Here is a 12673-nt window from a genome sequence, read left to right as displayed (position 1 = left end):
GAAGAGAGGCAGGCCGGCAATTTAAGAATTAATCAAGGACAGCGAGTGCCAGTTACAGAGACAAACATTGGCGGCTGAATATTGACATGTGCACACGCAGTCTATGCCCCTGTTACCCTGCGAGGTGAGGTGAGGCGAGGGGTAAGGTAGACGTTGCCTGTGTGCCTTCTCAGCTAAGACTGTAATTATGGTGTGCCATTATGGAGCGCAGAACAAAGGCCAGCCCTGCAGCCCTGCAGCAGCCGGAGAGCAGGGGATGTACTGCTGCCTCTATTCACACCGCAGTTAATAACAATACTCGTCAACGCACTGCAGACAGCGCGGCGTCAATCCTCCCACGTGTGTCTCCTTGGGTGTGTGTGTGAGTGTGTGTGTGTGTGTGTGTGTGTGTGTGTGCAAGAGACGGAGAGGGTGTGTGTGAGACAAAGAGGGAAAGACTGACTGTGACGCGTTTGCATGTTTGTACGTTGTCGATGTAGACTATGCGAGAGAGTTTGAGGACAAGTCGAGGTTTGAAGTACACGTGTATTTATCCGCCACTGTGCTGCAGTGGTGTATGGTTCACCCAAGCGAGTTCATCCGTAAAATGGGACAATCATCCTCTTAAAATGAGGGTTTTGTCAAAGACAATCAGCTGCTGACTGACACAAACCCAAGGTCAATTTGAGGGAGAACATAAAAAGTGTCCTTAAGATATTTTCCGCCTGCGGTCTGATGTCCAAAACAAGTATTTATTACAGAGTTTACAATGCATAGCTGATACTCTGTTTTGAGTGTGTAAAACCTGGCTGGCATTGAAGAACTGTAATGTGAGCTGACAGTGTTCAGGTGCCAAAAATGAATAAAGGCAAACGTTGAAGGATTTCAATTTGAGGTGTTGTAACTTTGTGGTGTGAGAAATAATATGTTTTTATACACTGTCTTTATTGTATTCTTGCACACCAAAACAGTTGATCTATAAGGAAAACGATTTCTAATGTTGGCATGTTGTTGCACCCATAGGGAAATAGGTTCAGTAAATGCATTCTCAGTGGACAATCGGAGTTCTCGTGTATTTATATGCATGGCTTATCGAAATTGTGTGACCACTGCGTGAACTTAAGAGGTCTACACAAAAAAGAAATGAGATGAAAGAACAGATGATCGCAGTTTCAGCAGCTGGTTTCTCAGATCTTGCCCCTGTCCTCGAGTTGACCCCTGTGTATTTATCATCCCATTGAAACAAGCCTACCGACACTGAAAACATGTCTCTGGGAAAGTTAAGTGTGTCTTAATTGTCCTCTCGCACAGCTGACGGAGGGGCCAGATGCAGTAACACTGAATGCTAGCTGTTCACGCAGCTCAGTCTCACGGCAGATCGTGAATTAGTCACAAAATGTAATCTGTTGGGGTTTTTTTTGTGTACAGGGACATGAGATGTCCATTTGTTTTGTCGTTCAGCATGAGAACAATGCTAATGGAAAGTAATATGGGATCATTCGGTGCATGATTTCAACTTCACTACGTGACTATGCAACAGTCTGTTGGTTTTGGTGCATAAACCTAACGGTTGGTTTTGTTCCATAAACTGCAAGTGGTTAGGTTTTGTTGCTTAAACATAATTGTTGGTTGTGTTGCCTAAACTTAACTGCATAAACCTAACTGTTGGTTTTGTTGCCTAGAGATCATTTATGCAGAGTGACTTGTATATATCTATAAATCTGTATCCATATCTGTGTCTAATTTACAACTCACATATGATCATTTGCACATCAATTTAGCATTTAGAAGTGTGTTAACATGCCAATTATATAGTTACATAAAAATATAGTTTTGAGAATTTGGAATTTGAACTCGTATTTGCGTTCAGTTGCTTACCTTCATGCCGTTATGATCTGGTATGATGGTGTACAACATAAGAGAAACATTTGTGAAATATGATGCAACGCAGAACAGAGACTTTAACAGAGACTGTTTTTATAAATCCTCACCAGACGAAGATCCAACGAGGCGAGTGGATGGTGAGTCTCCCAGCTGGATTTCCAGGAATCCATATCTTCATTACTACTGAAACAGCTGGGTGGACTATCTGCTTTGTGGTAGGATCGTGCCAGTCATCTATTGGTAGCAGCCCAGACATACAATATACTTCCTGTCAGAAGTGTCAGAGTGTACGCGCACTAAAACAAAGTATTTTTCTTTTACCAGTTTTTGTCTGCAAAACTGGAAATTGGACGTTAGAAAGGATAAATACACTTAAACACCAAACCAAGCTTTTTTTAAAGGACTCACTTAATTTTGCAAACTGTGTAAATGTTTAATTTGTTGTGCTTTATTAATTTAGGCAAACTGAAGAAGTCGTGTAAAACTAAGGTTTGTTCAGCAGGCATTCATTTCAATTCTGTGTGAAAACGAGTAATTTGAGGTTGAGGTTCTAGTAATCTGATGGAATCATGAATCCAGTCAAGATTAAGGTTATTTTTTATTATGATAATGTTACAACAAGGAACCTTCATTTTGTATTGACATTGGCGGCCCCCTGTGGACAAAAGTGGTTGTGTTCCTGATAGGGAATTATCGAGTAATTCATTAATCGATAGTTGTTTCATCTTATCGATCGATGATCGATTAATTGATAAGCGGCAATTCTTCTGAGAAGCTGAATTTCCCTCTGAGTAGGTTCTATCTACTGTATACGTAACATAAAATGCTAACTTCCTTATGATATAAAGAAAAATGCAAATCATATTTTGAATAATTTCATTTTAATGCATCAATTTAGGGAATTTTGAGAACCAAAATATGACATATTGTTTCCTGACCAATTTCTTACAAACTGCTGGTTCTGATACAAATGTTGACATACTAAATGGGGTTGAGGAGTTTAAGCATTCAAGAAAAGATGAAAACAAAAATGACTAAAACACAGTGCTGAGCCTTTAAACTATTAGTTTATTATGACTATTATTATTATTATTATTATTATTAATATTATTAATATAAGTGGGTGAATATTCCTCAGCCTTCCTTGGTGTTTTGGGTTTGACTGAAGCCTCGTTCACATACGTCACCACTCGCCCATCTCTGAGTGACTGTCAATGAATGTGAATGTGTTCTAGTGGAATGTGGCCAGGACAGGCGATGCGATGTGGGCGGGGACGGAGATAAAATAATGTAACTTTCTGCGATGCGAGTGAAGTGAGTACCAAGCCAGTACCAATCAGAATGTAGAATAGAGATGATTGACAGTTGACGTCAACAGAGAGTTCCACAGAGAGTTGCCGCTTGAAACTAGCCGCCGGCGGCAGTGAGTTTTTTTTGCCAGCGAGTAGAATTCAGTGAGAAAGCGAGTAGCGACGTATGTGAACGGGGCTATACGCGCCGTCAAACTGGCCAGCTGAGGGGGGTCGGCGCGTGGGACGCCTTGCCATGGCAACTGGGGAAAACAGAACGTTGATGAGCCAAACCAGCCGCGAGGATTTCCCCTTACAATAAGCGCTGCTGCTTTAGGCCTATTATTAGAGCCGCTAGTTAAGTCCATTTGCCTTGATAAAATAATTTTGGGAGAACATCGAGACTATGGCGGCCTAAATTAGACTACGGCGGTGCGCCATGGTCTCGTCAATGTGTGGGAAACACTGCTCCTGCTTCTCGTTTTTTCTTGTTGTTGTCGTCAGAGCCCTGCTTCGCTTGTGTTCGCGCATGTGCGTCAAGTACGTCTGGCGTCAAGCGCGCCCTCACGTGGACTGGCGGGGAATTACGGGTTCAAAACGCAATTAATTGCAATTCATTTATTTTAATCAAGTAATTTCTTATCGACAATTAATCGATAATCGATTAATTGTTTGCATCCCTAGTTCCTGAGTACCAGCGTCCCTTTAGAATAACTAATTTTACTGCAGCAGGCTGCCCCACACAGTCTTGGTTCTGGTTCTCCTGTGCCTCCCTTCCTGCCCACGGACCCAGGAATAAGGCCTGGTCCTCCAGTAGCTTCGTGTTGCTGTTGGCCCCCAGCGGGGACCGGCGGGGCAGCGAGGCAAAGCTCTTCTGGTCGGAGGAGGATTTGCTGCCGCCAGGCGTGGAGGTCTGAAACATGATTCAGTGAGTGAAAACACTCAAATCAGCAAACAAATGATTTTTTTTTATATTGTAACCAAAGTTTCCTCTTTGATATTCAGGTTTGCTCGAGCCATGTGAGCTTAAAGGCTTGAGAACTGTTTTCTTAAAGAAAAGGGACTGAGGTTTTTTAAGTCTGTAAGCCTCAACTTACGCAGAGTATGAATTTACTAATTAATACTTAATATACACTTAAGATGGACACATTTGTACATATGAATAATGGTGTCTACATGTTTGTGCATGTTTCAGTCATCTGTAGCGTGTGTACAAAAGGAATCTGGTAATCCTCCAACTGTCCTAAGATTACGTGGAGGAGTAGCTGTAAATCATCTCTGTCAAACCCTGCTGAACCACTTCAAAACATTGAAATAACTCATAATTATAATTATCACCACTGTGTTCAAATTGTCTGCGGATTGGGCCAGAACCAAATCCTTTTTTTTTTTTTTTTTTTCGTTACCCTCACACTGAACCCCTGGAGGTGGTGTCTACGTGGTTTTGCTCGAGGGCACTTCAGCAGCGTTGTACGTTATTCTACTAGGCCAGAAATGAGACACAAAAGAGCTGTCACTTGTCAAATAGCAAGTTAAAACAACATGTAATTTGCTGACATGAATAATAGTGTCTCGCTTGAGTATATTAACGTTACTATACAGCAGTTGACTTTTACAATGTCAACAACCATTCTTTGTGTATAGTTTTTCTGTCTGCGGTGTTGATTTTATGCATTTTTAACCCTGGTCACATCCCCGGACATATTAATTTAAATGTCTTTGCATTTTTAAATCAACATCTAATATATTTTACTTCTTGAAAACAAAATATGACGCTTACATCAGCTTTTACCAACCGATAAATGTGTGCAATGTGTGTTACAAATGTCTGACCAAAGTCAATCTAGCATGGTGGCTAATTAGGTCTTAGTATGCTAATAAACATTAAGTTGTTATACTTTATTATTATTGTTGTACAGGCAACACTAGCAAAACAATGTTACTGGGAATCCAGTTTAACTCAGCCGCCTAAGTACAATGTGACACTGACTAACCACTGAGCTAATGTTACCACTAGCATTAGCTGTGAAAGAAACCCTACCTACCTTGCAACTGATTAGCTTGACTAAATTTGAGTCAAACAAATGTCTCTGTAAAATTGAAATCCAATCCAAATCTTGTCAAACTTCTCTCAATAGCCCCGCCCTTCTTCTCCTCAACACCCAATCATATGCAAGTATTTTGACAGACCTTCAGTCAAAGCAAGCCACTAGCACCATTGTATCCTGCTTGTGTTTGCCCATGTGTCATGAAGCAGCAGAAGAAAAAATCAATGCAATTTATATTAAAGTTGTACTCCAACATTTTCATCTATTTAATTGTCTTTTAAGTTACTTTCTATCAAAGGCTACGTTCACACCGCAGGTCTTAATGCACAATTCCGATTTATGGCTCAAATCCGATTTTTTGTTTGGCTGTTCACATTACCTCTTTAAATGCGGCCTGTCTACGGATTGCTGTGTGAACAGCTCACGCTCCTGAAGTGACCCGCATGCGCAGTTGATCATTGATGACATCACGCCACAGCGGTGTTTACGGAAGCGAACATGGCAACGGCAACCGGTAACGTGGGACTGTATGGCTTCATGCTAAAAACAGTGTGTGGTGGCAGCCGGCAAATTTGCTTCGCTGCTGTCCTCCATGTTTGTTTTGGCTCCCGCCCGCTTTTCAATCAACTTTATTTGTCATTCATTTACAAAACAGTGCAGCGCGGGTCAGAATGACGTCAAAGTCGCATTAAATGCGACCTGGCTGTTCAGACTGCGGTCGCATTCAAAAAAATCCGATACGTATCCGATTCAGTACCACATTTAAATGTGGCCTGAATCTGATTAGAAAATGTCAGATTCAATGCGACTTGTGCTGTTCACATTGTCAAAAGCAAATCAGATATGGGTCACATATGAGCGAAAAAATCAGATTCAGGTCACTTGTAACTGCGGTGTGAACGTAGCCAAAGAGTGAGTTAAAACAATGGTGATTGATCATACGACCCACTAATAAAAGTGTTTGTACTTGCTGCTTTGCCCAGAAATAGGATCTCCGTGTCTATGGTGACATTCCCGCACAAAATTCTATGGCGGTACTCTATTAGTGACGCTTTTTATGTCAGTCAGCAGCGTATGCTGCGTTTCATTGTAACCAGAAATCGGTAACTTCCAACTTCTGAGTCAGGCTCCCTCTTGTCTAAAGTGTTCGACCAGCGCAGGTACATTTCATTACTGCAGACTCACAATGCAGGAACAACAGGCAGAGAAAGAAGACCATTCAACCTCCAGTCTGAAGAAAAAGACAAAAAAATAAATAAGTAGCTAACCTTAAAAAACTTGACCGACATCGCAAAACGTCTTACAAATAAATAGTCTACTGGCATAAGTGAGTCTTAAATTTAAATGGCGCCTCTGAATAACAAACGTTACATGAATGTTACTTTTTTTAACGTTCAATTTTAGATTTAGTAAATAGGTTACAACGTTTTTTAATTACTGTATCAGAAGACATTGTTCCACTTCTCTCTTCGGACCTCCTTTCAGTGAGGAGCATGTGAAGGCATCACGCGGATGAGAGCTGCCAATCAACTGACGTCATACAGTCGACACTGTTCTGTTTCCAAAGGAACTCTAATAGATGAGGTCCCAGAGGCTCGCCTGCAGTTACATCTACCGCCACAGAGGCCGCTAGAAGCAACGTATCTCAAATCATACAACTTCAAAGAGCAGTAACATCACAATCAAGTTTAGGCTGCAGATGTGTCAGTAAATTGATAACGTTACCAAGCTCACTACATTTTTGTACATTTAGTTTATCCTTATGTAAAAAAAATACTGATTTTTACACAAGGATAACATTTACTGATGTGGAAAGTGATGCCAGCTTAAGCTGGTCTCTTTGGTGCTTTTGGTAAACCAAATTTTTTGCTGCACAGCTGACAACTTGTTGCTGCACGTAGGAGGCGATTGTTAACAATACACAGGTAAGATGGCAGATGGTTATCCCATGAATTATGACCTAATGTGACATCTCCTAATTTGTGTCTATGGGTTATCCACAGGGCTGTCAGTGAAAGAATTTCCCTTGTGGTGATAATGATTGGCTCACAGCCATTTCTCTCTTTTTTTTTTGTTGCAAATTACTTAATTTATCCTGATGTAAGTGCTATATAAATAAGCTTTGTTCTTAGGCTATTATTAGGTATATGGGTGCTTTTTAAATGACGATGATGACACATTTTTCAAACAAATCAAATACTTGTTTATTCAGGCTAAATGCAAAACACAGGGCAATGAGGTGCAATTAGAACTGCTTCACACCTTTTATCCTTCATGAAAAAAATAATCCTATAGCCATGGCTAGATATAAATGAAAATCGAATGAAAAATGAATAAAGCTAAATATGTTAAGTGCAAATCAACGGAACATACGGTCTTAAAAGCATAAGCTATATTTATCAAATAAATGCAAGAAATGCATTAAAAATAGAACCGATATGGTAAATTTATTATAATGCTTTCCTTTAGCATGAAGGATCAAATCTGTAAAATGTAGACCCATGTCGACATATCCTTGTAGCACACTAGGTAAACCAACATTACATGGTTTCGAAGAGAGCCAAACAAAAATATGATTCAGCCTAATATTTAGTTTTTGGGTTCATACCGCTGTAGTAAACCAGCCGATGTGTGTCTTGCTTTGTTCTTAGCGCCTGTTAGCTACATTATTGCTAACAAAACAGCATCAGTGTCAAATTCATAAACTGAGGGTAAGTTTGGTAAGACATTATGCTGAAGGCGGCAGACATTGTGTGCCCTGACAAGTGAAATAAACTCTATTAGCAACCTGACAAGAAACTGTTGTAGATAGGATTTCGGATCTTGCTGGAGATTTGGACAGCCAACCAAATTTAAGGCATTTGTTGCATTTTCGGTTGCAATTTATTAAAGCACGGACATGTTTCTCAACCGGCCATATTCGCTCAGGGAGTTGATGAGCCACCACAACAACATGATTGGAGCACTGGACAGGGTTGGGTGGCCTGCTGCCAGGGTGGCTAAAGATGGCGTATCAATGATCAGGAACTTTTGAGGGATAATACAGGCCTCAAAAGTTTTGGGACTTTTCACTGTATTCAGGAAGCTTTGTGTTGCAAGTTGTTAAGAACAGTTCACGTAGCAAGAGCTGTGTCTGAACCATTAATTTCATCGGTGTCAGTTTAACAGCCTTCTTAATGACAAACACATTACCCATGGTCTGCCACGCCACAAAGAAGTAAGGTGATTCAGCAGAGCAGCCGGACTGATGGGTTTCTTTGATTTACGAGAGGACATTTGACAATTTAGTGGCCAGAAAAGCGGCCGCACAGCACTGGGCAGTGTTTCGTCAAAAAACGTATCCAAGTGCTTTTTAAAATGTTTCTATGACAACAATATCTTGATTATATATCACCATTTTAACCACTAGCATTTGCTTTTATTATCTATTTGGGCTACTACTTCCTCATTGAAGTCGACTTTGTGTGAGACGCAGCTGTCAAATGCCTAATTTTCACCCTCGAAGAAATGTGGAACTGATGCTCACATGAATCGGTACAAAGTCAAGATAAGGGGATTTCTATTTTAGCTTCGATTTCTGATCTTTGTATAGTTTTCAACTCACCGGTCACAGTCAAGGCTTCGGCACCCGTGGCAATCCAACGTGATTCAGATTTTAAAGGACAAATTTGCCTGCCCCAAACTCGACAGCTCTGGCTGCAAAAGTGTTACTTACCTTTGTTAACAAGCTATTTCTTTGATGGGCGTCATTAAAACAAAACTGTGTTCTAACCTCACACACTTTAAAGCACTTAAATGACATTATGAAGTTGGCAAACGCTCTGGAATTGACACCCAATATTGATGGACTTGTGAAGAGGTGCCAGGTGTCAGGAGTAATTTAAACAGTGAGTAGCTTACTTCATGTAGAAACGTTGCTTTTACCATGACCAAAATGCAGTCCTGTGGAAGAACAATGAATAATTATTGTGGTTTGAACATTGTGCACAATACAGCCAATCAGGCGCCTCAGTAAACAATAATCTGTCAGACTTCAGGCCCAGAATATGTGTGAAAAAAGTTTTGAGCCTCGGTAGATCCACTTTTCAAAATGTACTTGTTTACAGGACTAATGAGAGGGGAAAACTTGGAGGTGTTGTTATTTATAGGTTATTATGGGAATGGTTTTACTGGCCTGGCCCACTTGAGATCAAATTGGGCTGTATGTTGCCCGTGAAATGAGTTTGACACCCCTGGTCTCCAGGAATGTGTGTTCTCATTTTTCCTGTGTGTGTGCACTTATGTCTTTGATATGTCTTTAACTTTTTCACACCCTTCATTTCGAGATGTGTGTAAACAAGTCGGTGGTTATGGGCGTTTTAGCTTTGATATCCGTAGGTGTGTGTCTATGCGTGTGCTGCCCGAGGGGTGCGGTGGGCGTGCCCACATTGAGGAGCAGATTTAGCTAATTGGTTTGTGAGAAAGATAAAGAGACGAAGACATTCCGCAGCCCGATGTGTTCGGATGTTGAAAGGCCAGACACAAAAGGTGGAGTTATGGAGTTAAACACAGTTTATTTTTTACAAGTGCACATCTAATATGTTTGCTGTAATGACTGCAACAACACTATGAATGAAATGTTTGTGTAGCAGAGGAAGACTTTGTTAGCAGTTCTGTCCAGCCCTGACAGCAGACATAAATCTGTGGGCGGATATTTGACTTCCATGAGTAGGACCAATGTAAACATGAGAGGCGCTGTCAGCACGTGAATGTATTGATCGGGCCAATTATACAATTATAGGCTCATCCTCCCTGTCTGTACATAGCTGCAGGTCGCACAAAGTCATTGGCTCTTTTCCAAACCTTCACTGATCTGGAAACAGCAGTGAATTCATTGACAGTTCTATATGTAGGATAGTAGTATATGTATATATGTAGAATGGTACTAGTAGTATATGCCCCATCTATTTTAATATTTTTATGGTCTCTGGCATCGGGATATTTTGTCCGATTTAATGCAATCGGTTAAAAAGCTAAAGAAATATTCATAATAAAACATCTCAGAGGACCAGCTTGTCATTTAAAGGTCCATAGCTAGTAAGGCCGCATGGTATGAAAAAATGGCGTAATTTCCACTCTAAATTTTCAGCCTTTTTAGGTTAGATTGCAAGTTTAGATCTATATCTAACAATTTGGTGCTCTAATAAAAAACATAAACAAACCAAATCATTGTAGCATGACGTGTTTTACGCAATTTGCCAACATTGCACGTCCTGAGATGTGACTGTTGCACGTGTGCACATCACAATGTCGATGCTAAAGCAATATATCGTGCAGCCCTACCACTGAGGTTTGATATCAAGGATTGAAGGATCATTTATTGTCGTCATGCAACACAGGGATGCATATCAGACAGACAAATGCATGCTGGGTAGATGAGTATCCTTAGGTCTTAGCTAGCTTAGCTAAGCCTCTCCTCTGTCTCTTCCTGGGGCAGCCGCTACCAGCCACAGCACCACCGTTTACTTGTGTAACTGAGTTAACCTAGCTTTCATGACAAACTTAACAGCAATTGCTGCTGCTTGCACACTTGATTCCTGTGCATCAAAGCAGTTGCTGATGGTTTGCACAATGGTTGTAGTAAAAATTGGTGGAATTTCCAACCACGGCAGAGGCCAGTGATACAAAGGCGGCCCACCTTTGAGTTGTACAGGCAGGGAGGACTCTGGTTCAACACAATAGATCATTCATTCACACACACTGTAAAAACAGCTCCTCAAGCTGTTTTCTCCAATAATAACATTCTAGACTTTTTTTAATCGCCATTCGGTGCTGACATTTGTGCCAAAATGAGTTCCGGCTCATTTCAACCCCTGACTACAAGCCTTTGTATACAAGCTGGTATTTACTTGTTGAAGTTGCTACGAATGCAGCTAAATACGTTTAGGGAAAAGTCACTTTCTCCTTTTCCCAATTAAAAAAAAAAAGAAATATCTCCAGACCAGTTTTTGTCAAGACGTTGTAGCTCTGAAACATTGCTCCAACAGAAAGTGCATGACAAGTGCACTTACAGTGTTTTTTGTTGCGCCTCTCAGTTCGCAAAATCAGATGGGAATGTGCATCCCGTGATTTTCCAATGGCAAGACGAATTGACTGCATTGAAGAATGGAGAATAACAAAGTCTAACACGGAGGAGGCTTTTGAAGCATGGAATATAAACTGCCGCATGCAAAAACATGTCTTTGGAATCAACTAAGCGAGTGTATTTGTGAGTCTGTCTTAGCGACCTATAGTTGAGCTTAAACAGCATTTCAAGAGTTTCTATCTCTCATATGGTGACGTATTTCCAAAAAATATCCAATACTTGAGAAAAAGATCATTGCAAAGCTGCATTTCTTGTTCCATTTCTTGATATATTTCAGCCCATTGCAACCCCTCAAAATGTCAGTCACGCAAGAGTTAATTTAATTATTACCTGTAAAGTAACTTAAATAACATTCCTCATTATGAGTAATTACCTCACTGAAATGTTTTGCTGCCCAATACTAGTCATGATTAATGTTTCATTATGGTCATCATTTCATACCTTGTCCTTTCCGTAATCGTTCAACAACAACAAGCCTTTTTGTTATTTATCATGCGTCTTTCTCAAGGTGTCCTGCGACATTAGTGATCAGTGCAGTGTTCAGACAAAAAAAAAAAAAAATACATGGTTAAAAGTCTCTTGATTTATGCACATTTTTATTTTAAAGCTTTGACCGTTCGCTCTTCTGGTTGTAGCTTCATATTTACTGTACAGACATGAGAGAGATATCAACAGCTAGTTGTCTTCACTGCATTTACTGAGGCATTGTTTTGTTTGTTGGTGTATTTGACATCCTGGACGTCACAAAGCCTCCCGGATCAATTCATCCTCACGCAACGGATCCTATGATACCCTACCAAAGAAGTGGTTTGAACTAAAATAACAATGGAAATAATTGTACTTAAAATTTAACACATAAGATATGCGATAAATAAATCAACGTTGACTTGAATGTTCTGCATTTATAGTCCGACCTACTCAATATGTAGTCTTCATCACTTTTCATACAACATCACCTCATGAATTGACTCCACGTGTTATTCATGAATAATAGTGTATTACTTCAGTAGTGTAGCTACGTACAGTTAATGAGCACAGCCTTGACATCTTCACCATCATATCATTCATTATTAACAGCATATTCATGATAATAATCTTAACAATACTTTATATATCCTACATTCGTAATGCGACAGGTGTGTGTGCACAGTTGTCGTGGATCTCGCGTGTGTGTCAACTGAAATTGAGCTGTTTGTTCACTCTTCACTTCCTGCACTCAAGCAACAGTGACATCAAGCCAAAAGAAACAGACCGAGGAGCCGGACGCTCGACACTGGTTTCTCTGCCGGCCTCCTGATTCCTCTCCCTCTCTTTTTGCCTCTCCGTCTTCCCGTCACCCTCTGTCTCTT

The sequence above is a fragment of the Eutrigla gurnardus genome, assembly GCF_963514095.1.
Source record: "Eutrigla gurnardus genome assembly, chromosome: 20".
Classification (NCBI taxonomy): Eukaryota; Metazoa; Chordata; class Actinopteri; order Perciformes; family Triglidae; genus Eutrigla; species Eutrigla gurnardus.
Note: the sequence above shows the minus strand (reverse complement) of the source record.